General features: G+C 41.7%; 1 protein-coding gene across 1 annotated transcript in view; it reads left to right on the forward strand.

The window, feature by feature from the left end:
• The window catches only part of Sorcs3 (sortilin related VPS10 domain containing receptor 3), a 567,524-nt gene that overhangs the window by 55,846 nt on the left and 492,519 nt on the right, over positions 1–19,159 (forward strand). The gene's annotated exons all lie outside the window — the stretch shown is intronic.

Consider the following 19,159-nt stretch of genomic DNA (forward strand, 5'->3'; position numbering starts at 1 on the left):
GAGTAGATATTATTGACGAGAGGCTGCTAAGCAGGTATCAAGTGCTGAGGTAATTGGTTTTGTGATTTTTTTTTTTTTTTGGTATGGGGTAGAGAAATTATCCTTCCTAGCTCTTTGAATACCAGTAGTATTTTGCTTCATTTTTCTTGCTATTGTTGATGTGGTTATTACATGACACTACACCAGGAGCTGGCAGACTTCTTCTGTAAAGGGGCAGGGACCCCTTTATTTTGTGAAATAGTAAATATTATAGGTTTTATGGGCCATAGAGTGAACTACTAGACTCTGCTGTTCTACAAGACAGCCATACCAGTATGGTCCTAGAACACTGGTCCTAGAATATGGACGAGTATTGTCCATCTGAAAAGGTGTTAGTCTGTTCTGAACACAGTGTTTTGTTTCTCTCTCTTCTGTTCCCTTAAGAATATTTTGAATGTGCACTGTCAATAAGCAGTAAATAAAATATTATTTAGGGATTAAAAAGGTAATCCAAACCTATGTTCCAATAAAACTTTATTCGTAAAACAGGCAGAGGGCCAGATTTGGCCCATGGGCAATATTTAGAGACCCTTGGTGTGTAGTTTTCTGGAGTCTGTCTACATTGGCCTCAGCTGCAACTCATTGTTTCCCCAGTGTTTCCGTAGCCTCCTTTCTGTTCTCTCCCTTTTCCTTGCATAACTTTTATAAGATTTAATTTTCAAGTGAAGTTTCTATAATATTTCTCATTTCCAATGACTGCATTTCTATCCTAAGAACTATATGGACTTTGGACTGGACTCAAGTGCCTGATTTTAGTTTTGCAGAAGCAAAGACTAGAAGAATCTTCCTGCTCCAGTGCTGGGAGTTCAGGTACATGGTCTAGTGGAATGGTACTAGACAAATGACAATGGAGTACTCGATTGCATAGCTGAACAAATTACTTAACCTTACTGAGTAGGCCCTCAACTGTGAGAATGTCACCCCTCTCCCCCCACGGGGTTGTTGGGAGGGTCATTTGTTCATTCTGGCCTTACTGAGAACTTCCTCCATACCATGTCCTTTGTTAGCCATTGGGGATAGAATGGTGAATGAAAGGGAAAGACCTACCCCCATGAAGCTTATCTTCAGGGGATTATATTCGTTAATGTAAGGGAGAGAAAGCTTCAAATCCATCAATTATACAAGACATGAGATTTTTCCTGACCTTTTAAGGCAAAGATTATCCTAAAGTCCAAGGGATGCTTTGACCTCTTTATTAGGGAGTTAAACTCTCAAGAAAGCTAATTGAATAGTAAAATGATAAGGCTTAGGGGTTGGGGCCGGGAGCAAATGAAAACAAAGCTTCAGGGTAGCTGACAGGCACGGTGGTGCATGCCTGTAATCCCAGCAACTCAAAGGTGTGAGGCATGAGGATCACAAGTTCAAGGCCAGCCTTGGCCACTTAGTGAGAAGTGAGATTCTGTCTCAAAATAAAAAATAAAATAAAGAGTTCTGGGGATGTAGTTCAATGGTAGAGCTCCCATGGGTTCAATTTCCAGCACTGCAAAGAGAGTGGACTGATGGAACTGCTTTCCTACAGAAATTTCCTTCTGAAAGAAATGAAAGATTTTCAATGCCATCTAGACTCCAAACCTAAGGAGATTACCATTAAAGTCAGCTAGTCAAGGGTAAAAATAAGAGTGTAGGAGGATTCATTTTGAAATGTTGTCAGCAACCAGCTGGAACAAGTGGCAGCTCCTGTGATTACTAGGAAATTTCTTGGAAGGTGTAGAAGTGGATCAGGTAATCCAATCTATCACCTACTTCAGTGGCATTTAGGGGGCTGGAGAAGCATTGCATTGTGTAAGGAAACATCACCAAACAGGAAGGAAAATGATTTGGTAATTGGAAACTCTTGAGGTCTCTGGGCCAGTGGTGAATTTCTTTTCTGTCAGATCAGACAGCCCATCTCAGTTCACTTCTGTGATATTCACTAATCTGTAACTTTAGGTCCTATGTGGGACTAGAAACTCGGGGTGGGGTAGGAAGGAGGCAGGGGAGACTTGCTTACAGACTTCTGAGGGAGTCTTTCTGAAGAATGAACATGAAAAGGCTTTGCAAAGTGTCCTGGGCTAACTTTTTTAGTGCTCTAGGGAATGTGTACCCTATCTGTGCAGATCTTTCTGTGGTGCCTGACATCAGCAGATGTGTAGATAATCGTGGAAAGGGTCACCTTTGCCATCATATGTTCAGGGTTCAGCCATACCAATTAGTGTGCTGGAACTGTTTTAGTGCCTGGCATTTCCTGCACCCCTACTTCGACTTGCTAGCTCTTACTGAGAGAATGTACACAGATATCCCCCCCCTTCTGCAAGGTTTTTCCTCTCCTCCTCCTTCTCTTCCCTCACAAGAAGTCTGATTCCAGTGCTCCACCTTTCCCCTCTCCCCCTCACCCTACAAATGTATTTTTGGACACCCCATGACTTACTTATTTGGGTTGGTCTCACAGTTGAGACCAGTTGTTGGTAATCAAAAAGTTTTTCTAAAATTTGGGTGGATCATGAGGAAAATATGTAATAACCTGAGCAGATTATTTTAACTTCAGACTTGGAGGTATATGTATTTATCCCTCTTTGGATACAGCATGATCTAGTTCTTTTCTGTGCATAATGGTCTGCTGATTGGAGTTCCAGATTACTTATTATGTTTTAGTCACACCTCAAATACGTCATTTATAATTTTCAATTCCTGATTTTTTTTTTTTGTGGGTGTGTAAAGTAGAAAGCACTGGAAATGCAATTCAGAGGTTCTGAATACTTCTCCTTTCCCAGGATTTTGTACTTTTCCCATTCATACCTAATTCAACTGCATTTTTTTAAAAAATGACCCTTTTTATCAAGTCTTTGTAAAACATATGACTAAGCTTTTATAGAAACATGGGCCTTTTTGTATTATTGATTGATACACAACTGAATTAAATAATGTGATTATAATAACAAAGCTGATGACCATAAATTGCTTTGAGAACAAACACAGTTGATTCTTATAAACACATAACTCACCTGTTGGGAGGACCAATGGTTGGATATAGATAGTAGAGTAACAGGTGACCAGGTTGGTAGGAGTAGCATGAGGTGGGCATCAGAAATGATGGAGAATCATCAGGTAATCTAGCAGGTCAGCTGAGCAAGGTTCTGTTAAGGGAACACATACTCAGTTTAACTATTGTCTATTTAACTATATGTTAAAGAGATGCATGAACCATCCAGGAAGTGAAAGAGAGAAACTTGGTGCTATCACTTTCAGGATCACCAGTATTTCAACTCATAAATGACCATCTCTTCTATCTGTAGGGATGCTGGGTCCAAATCAAAAGGTTAGACTTTTTACTATCATCTGCCACATACCGTGAAGAGAAATCTCCCTCCCATGAACAGTGCACAGTTTTCTGGATGAGCCTGCCAGCTGTGGCCGATGAGTGAAGTGTAAAACGCTCTTTGCTCCCTAGGTATCCTTTCTGCCACTGCTTCTTGTTTCAGTCCCTTCCCTTTTGGCTCTGAAACCAAGAATTCTCACGGACTAGAGTTTCTGGAGAGATACACCACTGAAGGAAGCCATTTGTATTAAAATTCAGTATGTATAAAGCCCTTTAATGAATCTGATTCCTCAGCAGCATATGGAATGTCAGCTGGTGAGAGTGTTACACATATACCCAGGGCCTGTTTCAGATATTGTCTTACTTCCCTGTGGATATTTTTTATCTTACCTGTAGGGAGGCAGTGACAAGAAGCTTATATATATATACATGCACAAATACATATATTATATGCCTACAAATATTTATTTTTTATACATACATAAAACAAACATACATACATGCACATGTGTGTGTGTGTGTGTGTGTATGTGTGTATATATATATATATGGTATATATCTATGATGGTATTTTCCCTCTGGACAAGAGATAAAGTGTGAGCACAGGGAAGATTGTCGTGGATGGAGGGTTTAGATGTGGTGTCCCACAAAAGCTCAGGTGTGAGACAATGAAAGAAGGTCTGGAGGAGAAATGATTGGGTTATCACCTTAATCTAATCAGTGAATTAATCCCTGGTGGGACTAACTGGGTGGCAACTGGAAGCAGGTAGGGTGTGACTGGAGGAAGTGGTTAATTGGGGGGCACGGCGAGCTGCTTCTCTCCACCCCAATCTTCTGCCACGAAGTTCTGCTTTACCTCAAGCCCCGAGGAAGGAGCTGGTCTTCTGTGAGCTAAGACCTCTGAAACCATGAGCCCTCAAATAAACTTTTCTTCCCTAAAATTGTTCTGGTCAGATCTTTTGGTCACAGCAGCAAAAAATGCTGACTAAAACTCTCAGCTCTTATGAACTCCAGAAACTGTGGAGAGACAGAGACTAAAGCACGTCATGCGTACATGCAGGGTGGTTCAGGTAATGAGTTCACAGAGAGAAGCCAGATCTGTCTGAGTCATGGTGCAGAGACAAGACATTTGGGGACCAACCTGTCCACACAACAGCAATATGGAATTGGGTCCAAGAGGCAGAAAAATGTGGTGATGTAGAGGCTAAAATTTTATATTTATATTTAGATAGTTCTGGGTTCTAGTTCTGGCCTTGTTACTCACTAGCTATGTGTCTGGGAAACTTACTCCTTCATGTTTTGGTTTATAAATAAAAGTGTGTGTGTGTGTGTGTGTGTGTGTGTGTGTGTGTGTGTGTGTGTGTAGGGGTAACAGGGTCTCCTTCACAGAGCTGGTGTGATGATTAAATTTTTATATGGAATGAAATTCACACGGTGGCTGCCACACAGTAAAATGCATAAGAATGTGATATCCCTATAAATATTAATTGTATCTGGAAATAACACAGGGAGCCTGCTTTGGGGGCACTCTTTGGGGGCTCATTGGTTCTATGAATCAGGCTATCTGATAGAGTGGAGGAAGTACAAACTGTAGTGCTAAGTCATTTGGGAATGGGGAGATCAAAGTAGTAAATTTGTGATTGTCAGGATATAGGTTTGCAATATGATAGGAGAGAGGGGCCTAAGATCTGTAGAGGGGGACGTGAGTCACATTCAAAGAAAATACCTAAATGAATATTTCGGATGAAATCCCATGCCTTGCAGGGGTCCAGATACCTGGGGCAGTTTGTTTCATCTGCTTTTAATAGCTGAGATTCCTAAAACTCAGGGGCTGAGACCTTGCTACAATGTAGCTGCTTCATACTTATTCTAGAAACCAGAATAGAATGCCTGTTGCTCCCTCTTCCCCCTGCCCAGCCCAATCCAAGCCTGTTCTTTTTATCCCTTATATTAGGAAGGATTCGCCCATGACAGTCTTGAGACCTACTGTCAGATACACTCTGGGATGTGGCTCTTTTATTGCAAAGAAGGTTGGGACTTGACATGTGAGAACAGTTGAGATGAATGAGTTTCCATTGTATTTATAGAAGCTTGGTGCAATATCTCCTAAGGTATAAATAGAACAATGGAGTGTTGACAAAAGGCCTGGTTTTCTGTAACTGTGAAAACCCTGCAATTATTCCTGGAACTACACTCATTGTTTATCTGCATCTGAATTTTTATAATCGGGGCTCTCGTTGTTTATTCATGAAATTTCAAATGGAAATATATCTTCCATTATTATACTCTTCTTGTGAGTCAGGTCCCATCTTGCAAATTTGCAGCTGAGTAAATATATGGAACATTAGCAGCAATTAGATAATTGGTGCCCTGGATCAACCCGCCTGCAGCTGTGAATGAATATGGACTGCACAAGTGTCACCTGGTGCAGCCTTCCTGATGATACTGCATGCTACTACAGCCTTGCAATTAAGCTCAGACTTTACCAGCCCATGTGCTGGCCCTTCTTCCTCCCAAGGTATACAGAGTAGCAAAGCAAATGAGGTTCCCTGTGATCATTGTAAAGGGAGAGATATTGGGCCAGAGAATTTGGTAAAGGGAGAGTAAGTCCACTTACGCTGGTTTAGCCCATTGCTAAATTGCTCATGACAACTTGTTTGGTGCACATAGCCAGCAAAAATTCATGTTGGATTCTGGGAAGGGGAAAAAAGGAGTTGAGTTATATATCCTATTTTTCTATAAATCCTCTAAAACTTGCTGACTCTGCACTCACTGTTTTTTTTTTTTTTTTTTTGTCCCTGTCATCAATTTATTTTTGCTCCTGGCATTGAGTTGGATTTCCCTACAGCAGCCACATATGAATCTATTCTTCCTTGGGATTTTATTTCTTTTGGGTACCTGGCTGAATAGGGTGTCTTTTCCAGCTCATTCTTGACTTCTGTCTCTCAGGCCATCACGTCACCCTTTTGAGGTACCTGGGTTGTTTGTGTAATCGCTGATGACTTCAGGGAAACAGATGGAGAAATAGTACCAAAGAGAGGGTGTCAAGTGGGCTTGTGCATTCCTGCTGTCGTTCCCAGTTCCCCGTAGAGACTCATTAGTATGCAGTGGTGCTCACCGCAGCCACTTCCTCTGCTTGGCCTTCTGGTCTGTCCCCTCACTTTAGCTTTGGGTTTGATAGCAGTCTTGTCCACCTCTCCAGTCCCACTCTTATTCTGCAGGTTTGCACACTCTGGAAGTCTCCCTAGCTTTCCTTATTGTGTAACCTTTCCTTTCTCCTATTGTGTTGGAAGGAGGAGGATGGAGAGGGAGTTTGAAAAGGCTGAGTAGAAGGGAGATTTGAGCTGGGCTTTTGGGTACATAAATGGATCACATGGAATTCTTTCAGTTCTTGGGGGCCATTTTTGGAACACTTCACTTTGTCCCTACGTAGAATAGGAATGTCATCTTGGATCTTGAACAGAAGCTCTTTGAGAAAAGACCCAGGAGCAATAGAAGTCAGTTCTTCTATTTTTTATTTATTTATACCATTCCTTTATAAACATGGAATACATTATTTTTATGTTTATTATTAGCATAATTTTTACATTACTATTATTTAGCATTGGTAATAGAATAAAATGTATTTCCTATATTGAACACTTTACTTTGATGACACAATGACATATTCTTTTAACAATAAATGAGATTTAATCTTATGATTCCCATTTTACAGATGAGGAACTCAGATTCAGAGAAGGTGGCAAATATTTCAAGGTCATACAGCTAGTCAGTGACAGAGATGGAGTCCAAACTGAGATTTATTCAATTGCAAAGCCCACACTCTCACACCCTGGGCTAAGGTGCAGGACTCCAGTCCTTTGGGGATTAAACTGTATTTTAGTTCTTTAAATCACTTGCTCATTTTGGAGAAGACATTAAAAACACAGACTCAGACAGCAGTGTGTGTGTGTGTGTGTGTGTGTGTGTGTGTGTGTGTCTAGTGTTTTGTTCTTACCTTTGCTGAATTTTCCCTTGCAGCTAGAAACTAGTTTTCCCAACACTCCCCTCTTGGTTCTCACTGCTGCCAACACATCAGATGTATCAACCACCTGAAATTGGGCTGCAGGGGTAGAATTTATTTGCAGACATTTTAATTTCCCTGGTGATAGCAAATTAATTTTGTTGTAACTCTTTAACATTCTAATTGAATGATGGAATGTCACTGAGTGTGTTTTACAGATAAAAGGCAGCTGAAGTCTTGCCATCCATCAGAAAGAACAGAGCTGGGATGTGGGTTTGTCGTTTCCCTTTTGCACTATAACCCAGCCTGGCCCATCCTCCTGGGCTTGAAAAATGTCGTTCGGCAGAGAAGTGTCAAACCTGCAAGACAGCTGAACTGCTGGCTGTCACCTTTGCCAGGGGAGACCTCTGTTGGTTTCGTTTATTCATTTGTCAAATATGTCTTAGGTGTCTGTCATGCAGGTCCAGGGCACTGTTCTGGTTCAGGAGGGAACAAAACAGACAAGTCTCTGTGCTGTTCTGCTAGGGGAGGCAGATGATAAACTAATGAACAAGTGCAGCATAAAATCTGATGAAGAAAGGCCAAGCAGGATAATGGATATAAAATGTTGGGGATGCTTTTGAGAGGGTTTCTCTGATGATGTAATAGTGGAGAAAAGTCCAAATGAAATAAGGAAAAGCATTGTAGCCAGAAGGAACAGCAGACCTGGGAGTTGATGCTTCAGACCAAATCACCCCATGCCCACAGTATTTGGCACAGTGAACTGACCTGAACTAAATGCTCTGGAGCTCTCTGTCCATGCTCACAAGTCGGGGGAGCTCCTTTGGAGAATGTGTATTCTATCTCCCCATCACTAAGAAGTCTATTGAGGAAATAGACATGAGTAGGGAATATGTGAAGTGTAGTTGAAGGCGTGACAGCAATTTGGGTTTGTGCTTGCTACCTCTGTTGGCCAAGAAGCAGAATTTGAATGTGGAGAGGTTAGATGGAGGTTTTCCAGATCATTCACTATAAATATTTATTTTTTTCATGTTTTGTGCTAGAGGCTGTGTGGTAGGTGTAGGATTGCTTTTGTATTCTAGCCCCTGCAGCAGTACTTTATTATTTCCATTTATTAATAAATATTAATATTTATTAAAAATTTTATTAATTATATTAATAATTGCTTTCATTATCATGGAGCATTTACAGTATGCCAGGTATCGTTCTGAGCACTTCACATGGAGTAATTGAATTCTTGCACCACGCCTAAGAAATGGGTCCTTTTCATTGTCCACATTTCATGATTGAGGAAACAGAAGCACAGTGAAGTTGGTCATTGGCCCAGGGTTGCACATTGACTTCCGGTCCAAGATGTAAATCCAAGTAATCCCAGAGTGAATATCTACAGCTTTCTGCAGGCAGAACACTGTGGTAGGAGTTGTGGGCTAAGTGCTGTCATCCTCATATGAGAAAAGGAGACTCAAGATGTCAGGCATCTTCCTGGAGTCACATAGTCAACTAGCTGCAGAGTTCAGAATCTAACATGAAACATTCTTTCAACCAGAAGGTTGTGTTCTTAACAGTGTGGCTAAGCTGGCCCTCCTGTGGCAGCCGGGCTCAGGCTGTATTTACCTTCTTGGGTGCAGAGAGAACCAGCTCTAGCACCAGCCTTTGGTAATTCCTGAGTATCAAGCTGTGCCTGTTTAGCCCTTGAGTTTCTTCAGACACTATGGTCCAAGCCTATTGGGATGATGGTTGAGTTGTGCTGGCATGATTTGGGGGAGTGTCACAGGCCACTGTGACAGGGCACTTTGGCTCTGGGATACCATGAGTGCAGTTCAGAGATGAGGATATTGGAGGTAAGGGTAGTGAGGTATTAATTCTGTGCCCAGAAGAATTGGGAAGGACACAGAAAGGAGCTAGTTAGTTTAGGCACATTAATCTCCACTGCTCGCCCTATTTTTCTGTACTTCTTGATGTTTCTGTGGTTTGGTTCATATAATGAATGTAGACTTCTCCCCTTCTACTGTATCCTCTATTCATGAATTTCTCCCCCTTTCCTACTCTTGTGATTCTTCCAAATACTACTCCTACTACTATTAAAAGCATAGTAATACTAATAGATTTGGATAATTCTTCCCACTTCACATTTATCATTTTCTTGAATCAACCCAGTCTTATGAAAGATCGTTATTTTGGGCGACTAATTGGCGGCTCAGAGAAATTCCTTGTCCTGCCTCAAGTCACACAGTTATTGAGTTATAGTGCCAGACCCCAATTCCAGTTACTTGACTCTGCCCCATTCTGCACTGCCTCTCCAAATCATCTCCTAATTAGTCTATTTAACGACTCTCTGTCAATCTGGCTTCAGTTGCCCTCGTAAAGACAAGCTTGAATGAAATCAAATGATATTGCTGTTGAATGAAAACATTTGCACGATGCTATTTTCTGAGCCATCCTCACATATGGGTATCTTGGCTCAGAAAGCCACTCCAGGTTTGGGGAGGGCTGCGGAGGCGGAGGAGGGTTTCCTTCCTTGTCACAGGTGAGCCACTTAGAAATCCTGGAGCCTGGCTGCATGTCCCTTGCAGGGTGAGTGGGTCTGGGGAAGGAGACAGAGGGAGCCTCTGTCATGTAGTAGTAAGTCCTCCTCTTTTTTGGAAAATGCCCACAGTTAAAGGATAGTTGTTGACTTAACAGTTCCCAGCACTGTGACCCTCTATACCAGCAGTCTTGCCCTAAGCAGTTTGTCTCCATGAAGACAAACTGCATCATCCAGTCAAGGAGAATTTACAGGTGTTAATATCCCCCTGTAGTGTGTCGGGATTCAGCAGTTAATAACCCCTGGCTTCAGGGAGTTTCCTTTCTATTGGGTGAGAATCAGTAAACAAAGTAAATTAAACATCATGTTAGAAAGTGCCAGGCAGAAAAACAAACAAACAAACAAAAAAATAGAAAGGGTATGGGAATGAGCTATGGGTGGGTTTGCAGTTTATACTGGGTTCACAGTAACTTGGCAGGATTTTATTTATTTTTCAAGATGCACGTTCAGTTAAAAAACAAAACAAAAACCTACCACTAAAACCTGCACAGGGGCAGACAGAGCTGTGCCTTCCTTGAGCTGTGCCTTCCAAGCCTTCCCTGGGAGTGTGAGTGTATGTGTGCTGTTAGGAAAGTAGCGTAGGACTAAATCACTCTCACACACCTAGGCTAAGCAGAAGCAAGTTTATTGTCAGGAAATCTGACAAGGATTCTTCTGTGCAGAGAGAACAGCAGCAGACTTCTCTGAAGTAAACTTTTATAAGTCAGAGCCAGGGTTATGCATTGAGGGTGGGCTTAGCCCTTGCTCTGGCAGTGGAGAGCAAGCTTCAAAACCTCAAGAACACAAAGGGCAGTGTGGAGCAGGCACATTGCCACGGGCTCCGGGGAGGAGCAGGCACTTTGCCACGGGCTCCGGGAATTGGCAGCCCCTGTCTGTACTCAGAAACTCTGTGAGCGCTGTGGTCGGGGTGCAGGTGGGTGGAGGTGTCAGCCTCTGGGTGAGTGGGCTCTTGCAGGAGAAGGGAAGGGGAGGGGGAGCAGGGGAAGGTGTCTGGGCAGAAAGGGGATCAGCTTGACTTAGCTGTAGTCATGTTAACAGGCTAACATATGTGAACTTGTGTAAAATAAACATTTCAAAGCCACAAGAGAGCTTTGACCCAGGCAAGTGTTTTGACACCTTTTTTTTTTTTTTCTTTTCCATCTCTCAGCCCTATCCTAAACCAACAAGGGCATTATCTCGGTTGCAAGGATACCAAGGGAGGTACCTGCTCAGCCTCTGTAACCTTCTTCGAACCCGAGGGGAAAAGCAGCTTTCACGTTTGTCCTTTCTCATGGGACAGCTTTCTGTCTCTTCACTGTAGCTCATAGCATCATGTTGGTTGTAGGCTTTTTTGGGGTAGATAGTCTTTATTAAATTGAGGAAGTTCCCCTCTATTTCCAGGTTGCTGAGGGCTTTTTTTTTTTTTTTCCTTAATCAGGAATAGATGTTGGCCTTTGTCAAATGCTTTTTCCTCATCGATTGATATGATCAGAGGATTTTTCTTCTTTCGTATATTGCTGTAATAGCTTACGTTGATTGATGGTCTCATATCGAAAGAGTCTTACATACATGGGATAGATCCCATTTGGGTGCATTGTATAATTCTTTTTATACATTGTTGGATTCGCTGAGAGCTTTTGCCTCTGTGCTCATGAGAGGAACAGTCTGTCATTTTCCTTTGTTGTAATGCCTGGTTTGGGGCACTAGGGGAATTGTGGTCTCATAGATTGCTTCTGTTTTCAGGAGAGATTGCAGAGAACTGGTTTCATTTCTTCCTTACATGACTGGTAGAATTCACTGGTGAAACCTCCAGGTTTGGTGATTTTTTGTTAGAAGGTTATTAATTTTTGATTTAATTTCTTTAATAGAAACACTGCTAAATGACTTATTTGTCCTTGCATGAGTTTTCTTGGTCTTCATTTTTGACCCAGTGTTTTTTTTTTTTTTTTTAATTTTTAAAAATTTGTTCTGTTTACTTATACATGAAAGTAGAATATATTTTGAGATATATACATACATGGAGTATAACTTCCATTTTTGTGGTTGTACGTGATGTGGAGTTACACGGTTTGTGTGTTCTTAGAGGAACACAGGAAAGTTATGTCTGTTTAATTTTACTGTTTATCCCATTTCCATTCCTCCCTCCCTTACCCCCACTCTGCCCTGTCCAATCTGGTGACACACCCGCTCCCTGCCCCTGAGCTTGTTGCGAGTCAGTATCCATATATCAGAGAGAAAATTTGGCCTTTGGTTTTTTGGGGACTGGCTTATTTCACTTAGCATGATAGTCTTCAGTTCCATTCATTTACTGGCAAATGCCATAATTTCATTTTTCTTTAAGGTTTAGTAATATTCCTTTGTGTGTATATATACCACATTTTCTTTATCCATTCATTTGTTGAAGGATACCTATGCTGGTTCCATAGTTTAGCTATTGTGAATTGAGCTACTATAAACATTGATGTGGCTGCATTACTGTAGCATGCTGATTTTAAGTCCTTTGGGTATAAGCCTAGAAGTGGGATAACTGGATCAAATGGTGGTTCTATTTCAAGTTTTCTGGGGAATCTCCATGTTGCTTTCCAGAGTGGTTGCACCAATTTGCAGTCCCACCAGCAGGGTATGAGTGTACATTTTCCCCCCACATCCTTGCCAACCTTTATTGTTATGTCTATGCTTGATAATTGCCATTCTGACAGGAATGAGATGAAATCTCAGTGTAGTTTTAATTTGTATTTCTCTAGTTGCTAGAGAAGTTGAACATTTTTTCATATATTTGTTGACCAATCATATTTGACCCAGTGTTATTTTTAAGTTTTTTGGGAAATTGCTAGTTTGTATCTTTTCAGGGATGGGTCCATTTATATTAAATATCAAATTTGTGGACATAGAGTTATTTTTAATATTTGTGTATTATCTTCTTAATGTCAGTAGGATCAGTAGTGATCACTGACCACTGTTTTATTTTTCATATTGGTCATTTGTGGTTTTTCTTTTACTCTTTGGCTCTCCTCACTAAAAGTTTATAATTTTTATTGACTTTTTAAAGAATCAGGTTTAATTTTCTGGTTTTTTTCCTGTTCATTGATTTTTGCTCTAATTTTTTATTTCCTTTTTTTCCTGCTTGTTTAAAACTTGTTCTTTCTCTAGTTTCATAAGACATAAACTTAGGTTATTGATTTTAGGTCTTTTCTGTTTTCAAACATAGACATTTAATGCTGTAAATTTCCCTTGAAGCATAATTTTGGTTTCATTGGATAAATTTTTAAAAGTTATATTGCCATTTTAATTTAGTTAGAAATATTTAAATATGTATTAATTCTTCATTTTGAATCCAGTGTTATTTAAAATTATGTTGTTTAATTTATAGCTAGTTGGGAATTCTTTCAGCCATCTTTTTTGTTATTGTTAGTGTTTTGTAGTCTGATTCCATGTGGTTTGAGAAGATACTTTGTATGATTTCTAATTTTAGCTTTTTGAAATTTGTTGAGGAGCATGAATTAAGGTACACTAAAATGGTTAAGGTTGATGAAATGTGTCGCATCTTGGTGAATGTGCACTGCCAGCTGGGAAAGAATGTGTCAGCTGATATTGGGTGGAGTGTGATGTCAATTTTAAAGTTAGGCCCAAATCAGCAATTTCCCCACTTTCCCTCCCAGCCCAGAAGTTGGTGCCTTCCCAGGAGAGAAGCTCCTAGGATGGCTGAGAGTCACATTAGGGTAACTTTCAATCAGATAAGCAACCATCTCACAGACAGCATTGGGAAGACCAGTTAGGAGGCCAGGAAGGAGTTGGGTGGTGGGTCCCAGGCCTAAGTACATAAGGATTGTGGATGGGAGGAGCCCATGTCATTAAACTTATTCTGTGTTCTCACACTTGTACTTTGGGGTTTTCACAGATAATTTTGTGTCGTCTACACCAGCATGTTCCAAAGTAGGTATGATGGTTAATTTTATGTGTCATCTTGACTGGGCTAAAGGATGCCCAGATCGCTAGCAAAACATTATTTCTGTGTGTGTCTGTGAGGATATGCATGGAAGAAATTAGCATTTCAATCAGTAGCCTGACTAAGGAAGATCTGCTCTCATTAATACTGGTGGTCCTCAACCAGTTTTGCTGAGGGTACTAATAAAGGAAAAGGCAGAGGAAGGTTGGAAACATGCCCTCTCTTCTTGAGCTGGGACTTGTTTTTATTCCTTTCCTTGGACATTGGAGCTTCTGAATCTTTAGCTTTGGGCTCCTGGAGTTATACTATTGGCTCCCCTGGTTCTCCCCTGGACTTGAACTGAATTGTACCTCAAGCTTTATTGGTTCTCTAGCTTGAAAGTGGCTGATCTCTGGACTTTGTGGTCTTCATGATTGAGTGAGTTAATTCTCATAATAAATCTCCTCTTCCATATCTTGGTATATTCCACTGATTCTGTTTCTCTGGAAGTGGACATTGCATTCCACTGGATGGATAGAACAAAATGTTAGATCTTCTATCTTTGTTTTTGAAACTCATCCTTTCTCTGTTTCTATTTTGGCATATATTTTTAGATATATGGAACATACCAGTATAGAACTATAAAGCAGATAAAAGTTTTTATCACCTCTGCTGCTGAAACCCCAGTGGAGTCACCAGGATCTCTCATTAGGATTATTGCAATAGTTTCAAATCCGTTCTCCCTACTTTCATCCTCTTCTCAGTGTGATCACACCAGGTGATCCTGCTGCACACAGTCAGGCCATGTCACCCCTTCCTCTGGCTTCCCTTCTCATACCACGCAAAACCAGAGCTCTTAGTGCCTATGTTCTCTCCCGAACTTAAATCATCAGGGTGAAGGAGAGCAAAGAGTGGACACATTCAGGCACTAGGGAGTCCTTTGGGGACAAGATGTCATCTTCATTCCTCTGGGGTCTTTGAAATCTATTCTCTGGGGGTGTTTGGGAATAAGTTTGGGGTTACTTATCTCACCCAAGTTCTCTAAAGTTAAGTCTCAGGTCAGTGGAGCGAGTCCCCCCCAGCTACCCTCTGTACCGTGACCATTGTCATTTTTATTGGACAGTTTCTTTCCATGAGTGATAAGTCAGTTGACATTACCATCTGAGTACTGGAAAAGAGAAAGCACTTGAAACCTTCTCTGCCATTGAGAGAGGAGTCATTTTTTTTTTTTTTTTTTTTTACCAGTTATACATTTATTTCTATGCCTTTACTTTTTCAACTTTTTTTCTTTTTAAATTATTTTTACTTTTATTTTTTTTACACAAATGGAGCACAATCATATCTCTGGTTGTATAGAATGTAGAGTTACACCATTCATGCATGCATACCCATACATAGGGGTAATAATGTCCATTTCATTCTACCATTCCCCCCACCCCAATCAATAACTGGGCTAAGGAAATGAGCAAATACTTCACAGAAAAAAAGATATACAATCAATCAATAAATTTATGAAAAAAATGTTCAACATCTCTAGCAATTACAGAAATGCAAATCAAAACTACTGTAAGATTTCATCTCACTCCAGTCAGAATGGCAATTATCAAAAAATTAAGCAACAATAAGTTCTGGTGAGGATGTGGGGAAAAAGGTACACTGATTCATTCATTGCTGGTGGGATTGCAAAATGGTACAACCACTTTGGAAAACAATACGGAGATAGCTTAGAAAACTTGGAATGGAACCACCATTTGACCCAGCTATCTCACTCCTCAGTCTATACCCAAAGGACTTAAAATCAGCATGCTACAGAGATGCAGCCACCTCAATGTTTATAGCAGCTCAATTCACAATAGCTAAACTGTGGAAACAGCCTACATGCTTTTCAATAGATGAGTGGATAAGAAAATGTATTATATATACACAATGGAATACTACCTTAAAGATGAATGAAATTATGGCATTTATGGGTAAATGGATGTAATTAGAGAATATCATGCTAAGTTTGAAGTAAGTCAGTCCCCAAACATCAAATGCCAAATGTCCTCTCTGATAAGGAGTCAGCTTTGAATCCCCTCCTCTACCAAAAAGGTATGTGCTAGCCCCCACGATGCAGCACCCAGTAAAATGAAAGGGAAGAGAAGGTGTTTTGACTTGCCCCCGTTTCCTCCTGCCCCAGGTCTTCTCCCTTACAGGGGCCTACCTTCTTCCTTTTCAGTCCTTTGCTGACTCAGCTTTGTTCCTGTTGTCTGGGATCTGGTCCCCCTCACTGGGCCCTTGGTGGGTGACCTTCAGATGTCCTTTTCTTCCTTTTCGTGCTTCCTTTGCTTACGAGAATCTTCTATCTGATGATTACATGCCAAACCCAGGGACAGGGACAGTGAGGAGGCCCTTGAGGGCACCACCTGCATATTGGGCTTGTGGGATGGTCACACTGTTGACTGAAAGCTATTTCAGCAGAAAAAGGAGCTGGGCAGTCTCTTGAAATTTAAGATACACAAGTCTTGGGACACTGAATGATGTCACGAAAGCATAAAACTTTGGGAGTTTGCCTCTAAAGTATAATTAGAGTCTGAAAAGTCTGGCCCTGTGCTGGCTCTGCCCAGCACCTTCTGCCCTAGGAGGGAAATCTAGAGCCCATCAAGGGAGGCGCAAGCTTCACTGATGGACTTCCACTTGAAGAACTGGTGGGCTGGGTGTGGAACTTCAGTAAAGACCATAACGAAAGGAAACCCAGATTGTCTGGGAAGGAGGCCGAGAAAGAGAGACAGGGAGGGCTCTGGGACAGATTTAGTTCCCAAAGTAGGCCAAAGAGCCTCGGTGACATTCAGAAAAAAAAGTGGGGAAAATGTCAGTAATATCCCATTGTGGAAACGTCTGTTTACATAACATTATTATGAATGTTGGCAAAGTAGGAAATTCTAGTTTTATTTCATAAAAACAAGTTAGAAAATTGTCTGGAACAGTACTGTCCAATGGAAATACAATGTGAAGCCACATATGTAACTTACAGTTTTCTAAACGCCAAGTTCAGAAATTATAGTTAAAAAAGAAACAGGGGCTGGGGCTGGGGCTCAGCGGTAGAGCGCTCGCCTACCATGTGCGAGGCCCTGGGTTCGATCCTCAGCACCACATAAAAATAAATAAATAAAATATTGTGTCCAACTACAACTAAAAAATAAATAATTTTTAAAAAGAGACAGGTAAAATTAATTTTAATGATGTATTTTAAGTTACCCAGTACAGCCTAAATGTTACCATTTCAACATGCAATCCATATTCAAATATTGTGTTTTTATATATATATATTTTCTCATACTGAACTCCATTGTCTATGTGGTATCCATAGACCACCTCATTTCTGACTTGTGACATTTCAAGTGCTGGGTAGTTTTGGGTAGCTAATGGTGACCATATTGGACAGCACAGGCCTAGAAGGTCTATTTCCTTCTGTACAATCCTTGTTCTTTTATTCTTTCCTTGTTATAAGGATTCACTGGTTTTGCTTCCCCTCCTGGGCCTGCATGTCTAGCATCTAGGTGCTCATGGATGGATTGGGTTAATGGTTTCAGGAATGCAGGCTGGCCACTGTAATTGAATGTAAGGAATCTGAGGATGGAGCTACATTCCTTTACCTCGGTATTCCTTGACTCAGGCCCTTGGCAGGGTGTGGAGAATAGATGGTAGATGCAACAAAAAGACATTATTATGTGTCATTGTCTGACATTAGGCCAGATCACTTTACCTCTCCATTACTGTTTCCTTCTTCATTAAATGGGAGCATTGGGCTCATTTATACCAGCCTCCGGGATTTTAATGAGAATGAAGGAACACTGGATGTAAAGGACATTTGCAAAGGTGAAACAACGGCCCATGGAAGGCAAGGTGTAGTTATGACTTTACAATCCCTGAAATCAGCTGGTTCCCCTTCCCCCTTTTGTATGATCCCTGGCATCAAGATGACCCTGTGGACAGCAGGAAGCCTTGGGAAATATACTCATGAGGATCATGCTGACAGTGAGTTTGCGGGGGGGGGGGGGGGGGGGGAGGTTAAGGTATGTGTGGGGGTGAAGGAAACATGGAATTGGATCTTAAAGCTGTTTGAAAAAGATGCCCCCCCTAGTGTGTGAGGCCGTCAGAAAGCCAATTAGCCAGCAGAGCTTTCTGCTCAGAGAGGTCTTTAAAGTAAACAAGTCTGGCAGTTAGAACCATCAGAGGCGCATTTCCCGTATTCATGTGTTTGGTGGCTTCAAATTCTTCAAAAAAAAAAAAAAAAAAAAAGAGAAAAAGAAAAAGGCTCACTGCAGTGTGCTACCAATCTGTGCGGCCTGGGCCTCTCCCTGGGGAGACTCGGAACATCTGGCCTCATCCTTGCCAGCGCTGGCTGTGCCTGTGTTTCCACTGCTACGAAGGCACTTGCTTGCGTGGGGTTGTCACTTGGCCAGGCAGTCAGTTTTTGCTTGGACTTAAACCTGTGCCTTTTTATCTGGTGTGAGTCAGCTTTTTGCCCCGGTGACTCAGAGATCTGACAAAACAACTTCGAGGAAGAAAAGGTTTATTTTGGCTCATGGTTTCACAGGTCTCAGTCCACAGTTGCCGACTCCATTGCAGAAACATCACATTGGAAGGGCAAGGCAGGGGAAAAGGGCTCAGCTTACGGCAGCCAGGAGGCAGAGAAAGAGAGATTTAGTTCCCCAGGCCAGGCCCCCAGTGAACAACTTGCTCTGGCCATTCCCTATCTGCCTACAGTTACCACCAAGCAGTCCACTGAAATTATGAAATTATCCATCAAGTGGATAACTCCATGGATGGGACTGTAGCCCTTAGGACCTAATCGCCTCACCTCTGAACATTTGCTGCCTTGCCTAACACACGCGTGTTTGGGGAATGTTCCAGATCTATCCCACGACATCCTGCTTTAGGCAGTCGTGCTGAGGAGGTGAGAGGTGGGTGGACCTGAGAGCCTCTGTGCTCAGTAAGAGTGGGTCTGTCTGACGTGACCTCAAGTGGGACACGGAGCTTCTCTCGGGGATTTTGCTCTAAGTGGCATGAGTGCCATCCTGCCTCTCCACTGTTCCTGGGGCTCTCCCCCTGGGCGCCTCTTCTTCTGTATCCCTCTAGTTTGCCAAGTAGGCTAAGGATGGATTGATGTTTTAAAGTTGCTTCTCCTTTTAAATTTCCAATAGCTCTGTGCCACTGGAGTGAAGGTATCCCCTCCCCCCCCCCCCCCCCGACTTTGGAGCCATCTGCCTCCCGTTTACATTTCCTCCCGTTTACATTTCTAGGTCACCTGCCTTCCTCCTTCCATTGGACAAGTTTTGCCCAATCCCATCA

The sequence above is a fragment of the Callospermophilus lateralis genome, chromosome 15 (assembly GCF_048772815.1).
Source record: "Callospermophilus lateralis isolate mCalLat2 chromosome 15, mCalLat2.hap1, whole genome shotgun sequence".
NCBI lineage: Eukaryota > Metazoa > Chordata > Mammalia > Rodentia > Sciuridae > Callospermophilus > Callospermophilus lateralis.